Here is a 9,532-nt window from a genome sequence, read left to right as displayed (position 1 = left end):
GAGCTTTTAAAGTTTCCGGTAAAAAAGAGGTTGTGGAATTTAATGCATTAAATATTTTGACCATGTCGGGGCCTCGGAGGTGGAACAATAATTTATAATTCACTGCAGTTTGAAGTTCTTCTAAAGTAACGGGATATTTATGGCCTTCCTATATAGGAGATGCTAGTCTGGGTAGACAAGACGCAGTCAAATAGGCCTCTATTTGTTCCTGTGTAGGAAAAGCTGACTGTAAATTATAAAGGGAGGAATAAAGGGTACCAAATGCTTGAGCAATCTGTTTAGGAAGGGTAGCCTTCTGCCTATTCGGAGAAGATATGTGAGGGATCAAGTTGGATACCTTCTTGCAAATGCACAAAAGATCCCTTTCCAAGGGCAGAGACTGAGCATGTTTGTGTCGCGACTCCAGTTTGTATATATCCACTGGGAAGGGAATAACCAAGGATACCCATGGAAATACAGATCCTTGAAAAGTATTCATAGCCCTTGAAATTTTCCACATTTTGTCATGTTACAACCAAAAACGTAAATGTATTTTACTGGGATTTTTTGTGCTAGACCAAAACGAAGTGGCACATAATTGTCAAGTGGAAGGAAAATGATAAATGGTTTTCAAAATTGTTTACAAATAAATAGTTGAAAAGTGTGGTGTGCATTTGTATTCAGCCCTCTTTACCCTGATACCCCTAACTAAAATCAAGTGGAACCAATTGCATTCAGAAGACACCTAATTAGTAAATAGAGTCCATATGTGTGTTATTTAATCTCAGTATAAGTACAGCTGTTATGTGAAGCCCTCAGAAGTTTGTTAGGGAACATTAGTGAACAAACAGCATCATGAAGGCCAAGGAACACACCAGACAGGTCAGGGATAAAATTGTGGATAAGTTTTACCGCAGGGTTAGGTTATAAAAAAATATCCCAAGCTTTGAACATCTCATGGAGCACTGTTCAATCCATCATCTGAAAATGGAAAGAGCATGGCACAACCGCCAACCTACCAAGACATGGCCGTCCACCTAAACTGACAGGCCGGGAAAGGAGAGCATTAATCAGAGAAGTAGCCAAGAGGCCCATGGTAACTGGGCACTGCAGAGATCCACAGCTTAGGTGGGAGAATCTGTCCGCAGGACAACTATTAGTCATGCACTCAACAGATCTGTCCTTTATGGAAAAGTGGCAAGAAGAAAGCCATTGTTAATAGAAAGTCATAAGAAGTCCCGTTTGCAATTTGCGAGAAGCCATGTGGGGGACACATCAAACGTGGAAGAAGGTGTTCTGGTCAGATGAGACCAAAATGTAAGTTTATGGCCTAAAAGCAAAACACTATGTGGGGCCGAAATCTAACACTGCACATCACCCTGAACACACCATTCCCACCATGAAATGTGGTGGAAGCATCATGTTGTTGGGATGTTTTTCTTCAGCAGGGACAGGGAAGCTGGTCAGAGTTGATGGGAAGATGGATGGAGCTAAATACAGGGCAATCTTGGAAGAAAGAAAACACGAGGAAGGGTTGTAACAGCGCAAACACTGCAAAGTCCTGGGAAATGGTAGTATGGGGTGATCGTGGTATTAGTGGCTACTGTATGAAGAGCGTAGGATTCCGTGTGGCACTGAGGGCAAGGCTTCCAAATAAGCTGTAGCAACTTCTCTAGATGAGAAAAAGGAGAGAAGCGCCTCTAAGTGCAATAAATCTTTTTATTCAAGTCTAAATGTAAAAACACTCACATGTGTGAAGTAATGATAAGCTTAAAAACCGTGGTTAACGGTGGGGTGGTAACCCGGGTGAAGAGCTGTCATCTTACTGCGATGTGGGGAGGTCAGCTCTCGGCTGGAATAGCGTGGTGGCTGGAGGGGAACAGCGGTGAGACCGGCCGGCGTGTATGTCCTCCCTCAGAGCCGGCTGGAACGCACGCTGCAATCTTGGAAGAAAACCTGAAGTTTACCTTCCAGCAGGACAACGACCCTAAACATACAGCCAGAGGTACAATGGGATGGTTTAGATCAAAGCATATTCATGTGTTAGAATGGCCCAGTCAAAGTCCAGGCCTAAATCCAAATGAGAATCTGTGGCAAGACTTGACAATTACTGTTCACAGATGCTCAACATCCAATATGACAGAGCTTGAACATGGGCAAAAATGTTTGCCTAGGAAAAAGTGCTTATTACTGTGACAAAAAATGTGCCTGGGTCCCACTCATGAATAAAAAATCTTTATTAAGTGTATAGTAATTTTAATTTTGATAAAAAATTAAAGATAAAAATACCCAAACTATATAGGAAACCACAATTTAAATGGACAAACATGCCTAACAAACAAACAAACTACAAACAGACACAAACATGCCTAACAAACATGCCTAACAAACAAACAAACTACAAACAGACACAAAATTAAAATCGTCTGGACTCCCAAGTACCTATATTTGAATGCTGCTGTGACCTACATGTCTTGACTTTCTTAATTGATGATCTTCATTAGGATATCCTCTGAAACTGTATAGTGTCATGTTACTCTAACACCACATAAGGACTGGCCTACTATTACCTATATCCATGGGTCTCCTTGGTTATTCCCTTTAGGGGGTTTTCCAGCCTTTCTGTTCAATACTGGTGGCTACAAAGGATACCCCTGATAGAGCCTCTGTTATCATTAGGTTTTGTAGGACTACCATCCTAGGTTCCCAGTGCGAGTTTTCAAGGAATATGCACACAGGTGATAATATCATAGTCATTAGACATTGTCTTAATTCATCATTGTGGCATATTGGCAAGATATATCCCAGTGTGCATTGATATTCTGGACAATTTTAGTTTTGTGTCTGTTTATAGTTTGTGTGTTTGTTATGCATGTTTGTCGTGCATCCTGCTAAAATGTGGTTTCCTATATAGTTGGGTATTTTCATTTTGACATAGTGGTAATTTTTGTCTAAATTAAAATTTCTATAAATTTAATAAATGTTTTTTATTCATGATAGTGAACCCAGTCACATTTTTTGTCACAGTAATAACCCCTGTTTCCCATGCAATTCTTTACCAGGGGTTTTTTCATGTCATGATTAAGAATTCAGCATCCCTGTCACGTACCTGATGGGAGACTGAATTGACGAGGTCGGCCTCACTTGTGTCACTAGCCCTGACCCTGCTGAGGTTGGAACAGAGGGAGTCTAGGGACCAGGGGGACAAGAGCACCAGTGGTTGTTGCTTGCGGCTCTTGCAGGTGATGACCTTGGTAGTCAGAGTATCCTCTGATTTGGGCACCATAATAATAGACAGAGCAGGTTCTGTGGATTGCCCGATGTGCAGCAGAGCAAGGTAGGTAGCCAGGACACAGGACAGGAGCAGAGTCACAGGATAGCCGGGGTCATTAACAATCGGGCAGCGCGGTACAGAATCAGAAGGAAAAGCCAAAGTCAGGAGCAGAGCCGAAGTCAGGAACCAGGAGCAGGAGAGTTATCGGAGTCGGGTCAGGAACAAGCCGGGTCAGCAACAAAGGAATCGCACAGGAACTAGCAGGACACGGGGGGAGCTGAAGACCAATCTTCGCCGTGCGTGTGCACGTGTGCGCGATCGCGCATTCCTGCTCGCCTGCGCACAACCGGCAATTCTTCTGCGGGATCTCTTTCGCGAATGCGCGTTCCCGATCGCGATTCTTCTTGCCGGAAATCCCTTACAATCCCTACAGCACTCTTCACCTGTATGTCACTTTTGATAAATCAATACGAGAGCTGTGCACCAATCTTTTTGGACAGAACCCACTAAGCCCTAAAACATGACTTTTATTCATACACAGTTAAAAATAATGTTGACAAAATGATAAAATCATAAACCTGCAGGTGGATGCAGGGAATGCAAGGTAACACTGAAAAATAGTCTGGTATTGGAAGCACTCATTAATATGACCAGTATTTGGACATAAGTAAGGGAATATTTCTCTTTATGGATAACTCAGTTTGAATACCCCTAACAGAATTTGTATTCCCTGCATCCACCTGCAGGTTTATGATGTTAAAATGTTTGGCAACATACATTATTGTTAGCTGCGTATGAATAAAAGCTATGTTTTAGGGCTTAGTGGGTTCTGTGCGTAGAGAGATTGATGCACAGCTCTTGCATTGATTTATCAGTTGCAATCTACACACAGTGCCTGTAATTAATTTGGTTCTGAATAGTCAGGAAAATGTATTGGTTTATATGTATGCCACATTTGGTAAATTTTGATGAATCTGGAGTTCCTATTACCTTAAAGTTTCACTTGTCTCCTAAAACGTAGATGCAGGTGTGGACAGTCTATTCCTCCACATATAAAAATGTAAATGTTAGGCAGAAAAGATGGATTTAACCACTCCCAGGTATTTTTCAGATCCAGATATGTTTTGTTCCCAGATCAAACCACCTGCTGCAGATATTACAAGGTGTTTTCACAAATTTGTTCATTTGTTTGTTAGGGGGAGCAAAGGCAGGAGCTCAGCTGGAAGATCTTCAAGAGTCATCAAGAACCTAGTGGCTGATTCAACCAGCCAACATCCACCCTTTTGATTGAACACATCAACCATTACAAACATTAAAGCTCCCAAATGTCCCTCATTTTGGAGGGCCTGTCCCTCATGTAGTCTTAGTTGTCCCTCTTTTTGGTCTGGTGTGTGCACCTCTATACAGTGAAGGAAATAAGTATTCGATCCCCTGCTGGTTTTGAATGTTTGCCCACTCACAAAGAAATGATCAGTCTAAAAATTGAATGGTTCCTCAATGGGTTGGCGTCACGGCCTTATCTTGCCATCCTTACGCTATTGGCGCTCTTATGTGGCTCCCTAGTCGATTGCGTCCTCCTATCCTATGTCCTACGTTGTCTTATTCGTTAACGGTGTGGGATAGATGGTGGGCACGCAAACCTCTCTGCTCTCCACATACCCCATTAGCTCCAGTTTTTTGTAACCCTGAGTTTATTCCTGGCTTATCACCATGTGCATTTCAATGGTGGATGAATAAGGGTTTACTGCGTAATGGAGACTTCCTGGATGGACTTTGTCCTTGTTCTCTCCAATGCTTTTTGACAAATATCAGATCCCCTCCAGTGAATTGTTCCGCTACCATCAACCTCTTTTATCACTAGTAAACTCAAATTACTCGTAGAACCTTGCACACTCACTCCTCTAGAGATCTCCTGTGGGGCTATTGGGATGCTGAAAGGCCGTTTGTCCATTATCTATGCTTCCCTTGTCAATCCACTCACTAAATTATCTTATATGACTCAATGGGAAAGGGATTTGAATAGCTCACTAGATCTAGACCTTTGGTGGAATACGGCCCATACTCTATCAAAGATTTCGATTAATACTGCTCTTATCGAATCCAATTACAAAACACTACTTTGCTGGTATTTAGATCCTACACGCCTTGCTAAAATGTATCCATCAGTATCACCTAATTGCTTTTGACACTGCAGACAAGAGGGCACTATGATCCATATCTAGTGGAAATGTCCGGTAGTGAATAGATTTTGGATCCGAATGTTTAACTTCATTTACTCGGTAACAGGAATTAATATGCGTAGATCACCGGAAGTAGCTTTATTTCATTTGCTGCCCGCTGACATTCCCAAAAAATTGACTAAAATAATTCTTTACCTCTTACTAGCGGCACGTATTACCATAGCTAGATGTTGGAGACAATCATTAATTGCGCTAGACGGGGTTAAACAAAAACTTAATTGGATAATGATAAATGATAAACTTTCGAACATGGTCAATAATGATACTTCTAAATTTGAGGTAATGTGGGAACCATGGATCAGATATATCTCTATTACTTAATAGAACTACGGCTGACCCTCACTCCCTTTTTTCCTTTTCTTTCCCCCTTTTTTTTTTTTCTTTTCTCTCTCCTCCTCCCCCTTCTTTTCTGACTTATCCTGGATCTTTCCTTTCGATTCTTCTATTTTTAATCTTTTTTTTGGTTTTCTTATTGTTGGTAAATATCTATATGAAACTGCCTATGTTTACTGACTGATGGAACATTTGCTACCCTGTGTGGATGGTGTTTCCTGTTTACAACATCATCGACTAATGTTTTCTCACGTGCCTATATTTTTTATGAATATATTTATTCACCCAAACTCACCATGTAGGTGGGCAATGTTTCTATTTCTGTGTATACTAATTTTTCAATAAAACTATTGAAAGATAAAAATCAAATGGTAGGTGTATTGTCACACTGAGAGATAGAATAGCAACAAAAATTAAAAAGAAATGCATGTCTAACAAATTCCGCACTGATTTGCATGTTCATGAGGGAAGTAAGTATTTGATCCCCTTCACAAAACATGACTTAGTACTTAGTGGTAAATCCTTTGTTGGCAATCACAGAGTATATCATAGCATGCAGAGTAGCCACATTGTTTAGTTATGTAAATAGTTAATTTAGGCCAGCTTGACCCAAAGGAACTATTTAATGAAAGTTATGTGAATCCTGGAATTCTACTTTCATATTACAGCAGTTATTTTGTGACATCTGTTTTTAGCCACGATCTTTACTTTTAAAATTTGATGTTATAGACCTTGTAGCAAGCTTGTGGCACCCCTCTAAGCTGGACAGAATGTATAATCACCCCGCCAGCAGAGAGAGGGGAGCGTACCGAGTCATATCAGAGACATACTGAACATAAAGAGGGGTGGGCGCCGCTCTACCGATCCCCAGGAGCCAATGGAAAGCGATGTAAGCTCTAGCTGGCCTCAACCATCACTCTGGCTAGACCCTGACGCATTTTGCCCTGCCCTTCGGGGGCTTGGTCACAGAGGCTGGTATGTAATGTCTGGTTTGAATACCTTTCATATATGCTTCATTTTAACAAAAGTCCTCATATATCAATTTTTAAAGAAGTACATCGGATGTTAAAGCCAAGGCATTTATTTGATGTAAAATTGTGTGCTTTGGTCTGATACATCAATCTTCAGTTATCAAATATATAAATATATATACACACACATTGATGTACTATACAGGTACAGCTTCCCATAAACAGTAGAACAATATGTAGATACTGATGTAATTATGAGAATGACAATGAAAAGCAACTCTGTACAAACAAATCAACAATCACATGAGTTATTACTGGATGTTAACCTTACCAAAATATCAGTTGTATTACAAACATTATTTTACCTTTTCTTGTCTGTTATCTTAATTATGAAGGTAATTTGTAGCTCATCTGTCAAGGTTACTAAACTCTGTTGTAAAAATGTAATCTTACTTTTTTGAAGCTTTACTTGTGCAATTTGGCCACCTAATGGGCATCTTTAAGTATGCTGCTCTAAAACATTACAGTTCTTAAAGCGGAGCTCCAGTCCCCATAACATTTTTTTTTAAAAGCTGACCCTGTCTAATCTTTCAAATTAATAAGTGAATAAAGTTATTTGTGATATCCTGCTTATTAGTTGTAAATAAGTAGTAGTTTACCTTGATCTCGGAAGCAGGCAGGCGCCATGATGGATGTGGGTATCTGAAGCCCGCAGGTCTATATTTCCGGGAGTAGGCTATCCCAACATGCACTTCTCAATCTTGCGCCTGCGCAGTAATGATACTGCTTGGCGCAATTTGTATACAACAGGTTGCCATAACAATGGTGGGGACGGTGGAAGTTCCCACCCCATTATGGCAACCTGTCCATAAAAACAGCACAGGGGAAGGCAACTACAGTCTGCCAAAAGAGCAAGCCCCGCAACACTAATTTAACAATTTGATTTAGTGAAAATATTTAGTCCGCAGCATAGCTGTTGCACTTCCTCCCCACAGATAGGACTCCGGTAAAATGGCACCAAACTCCTCCCATTCGCATCATGTCCGGTTTTGAGTTAATGCGATAGTCAGCAACTAGGGATCCAAAGGACTCCTGGGATACAGGACCTGACGTCCCAGGAGACATTGCAAATTGCCTACATACAGTTGCAAGAAAAAGTATGTGAACCCCTTGGGATTACGTGGAGTTTTGCATGAATTGGGCATAAAATGTGCTCTGAACGTCATCTAAGTCACAACAATAGAAGAACACAGTCTGCTGAACATAATACTACACAAACATTAGATGTTGCCATGGTTTAATTGCACATAACATGTAAACATTCACAGTGCAGGCAGGAAAAAGTATGTGAGGCCCTAGCTTAATGACTTCTCCCAGAGCTAATTGGAGCTAGGAGTGAGCCAACCTTGACTCCAATCAGTGTGATGATATTGGATGTGTTGCTGACAGCTGTCCTGCCCTTAAAAAACACACACCTGTATTGGGTTTACTGGTTTCAAGAAGCACTGTCTGATGTGAACCATGTCTCGCAGAAAAGAGCTCTCAGAAGACCTACGATCAAGAATTGTTGACTTGCATGAAGCTGGAAAGGGTTACAAAAGTATCTCCAAAAGCCTTGAAGTTCATGTTTTCACGGTAAGACAGACTGTCTACAAATGGAGAAAGTTTAGCACTGTTGCTACTCTCCCTAGGCGTGGTCGTCCTGTAAAAATGACTGCAAGAGCACAGCGCAGAATGCTGCATGAGGTAAAGAAGAATCCCAGAGTGTCAGCTAAAGACCTACAGAAATCTCTGGCACATGCTAACATTTTTGTTGACACATCTACAATAAGGAAAACATTAAACAAGAATGGAGTACATGGGAGGACACCACGGAGGAAGCCATTGCTGTCCAAAAAGAATATTGCAGCACGTTTGAAGTTTGCAAAAGAGCACCTGGATGTTCCACAGCACTACTGGCAAAATATACTGTGGACAGATGAAACCAAGATTGAGTTGTTTGGGAAGAACACACAACACTATGTGTGGAGAAAAAAAGGCACAGCACACCAACATCAAAACCTCATCCCCACTGTAAAACATGGCGGAGGGAGCATCATGGTTTGGGGCTGCTTTGCTGCCTCAGGGCCTGGACGGATTGTTGTCATTGATGGGAAAATGAATTCCAGAGTTTATCAAGACATTTTGCAGAAAAACGTACGACCATCTGTCCGCCAACTGAAGCTCCGCAGAGGATGGTGATGCAACAGGACAATGACCCAAAGCATACAAGTAATTCAACAAAACAATGGCTGCAACAGCACAGAATACGCCTTCTGGAGTGGCCCAGTCAGAGTCCTGACCTCAACCCGATTGAAATGCTGTGGCATGACCTTAAGAGAGCGATTCACACCAGACATCCCAAGAATATTGCTACGCTGAAACAGTTTTGTGAAGAGGAGTGGTCCAAAATTACTCCAGATCATTGTGCAGGTCTGATCTGCAACTACAGGAAACGTTTGGTTGAGGTTATTGCTGCCAAAGGAGGGTCAACCAGTTATTAAGTGCAAAGGTTCACATACTTTTTGCTCCCTGCACTGAGAATGTTTACATGTTATGTGCAATTAAACCTTGGCAACTTCTAATGTTTGTGTAGTATTATGTTCAGCAGACTGTGTTCTTCTATTGTTGTGACTTAGATGACGTTCAGAGCACATTTTATGCCCAATTCATGCAAAACTCCACGTAATCCCAAG

Source organism: Staurois parvus, unplaced genomic scaffold, assembly GCF_062004578.1.
Source record: "Staurois parvus isolate SC_StPar_1 unplaced genomic scaffold, SC_StPar_1.0 ptg000553l, whole genome shotgun sequence".
Taxonomy (NCBI): domain Eukaryota; kingdom Metazoa; phylum Chordata; class Amphibia; order Anura; family Ranidae; genus Staurois; species Staurois parvus.
The sequence above is the reverse complement of the archived record's forward strand: the minus strand, read 5'-3'. Positions refer to the sequence as shown.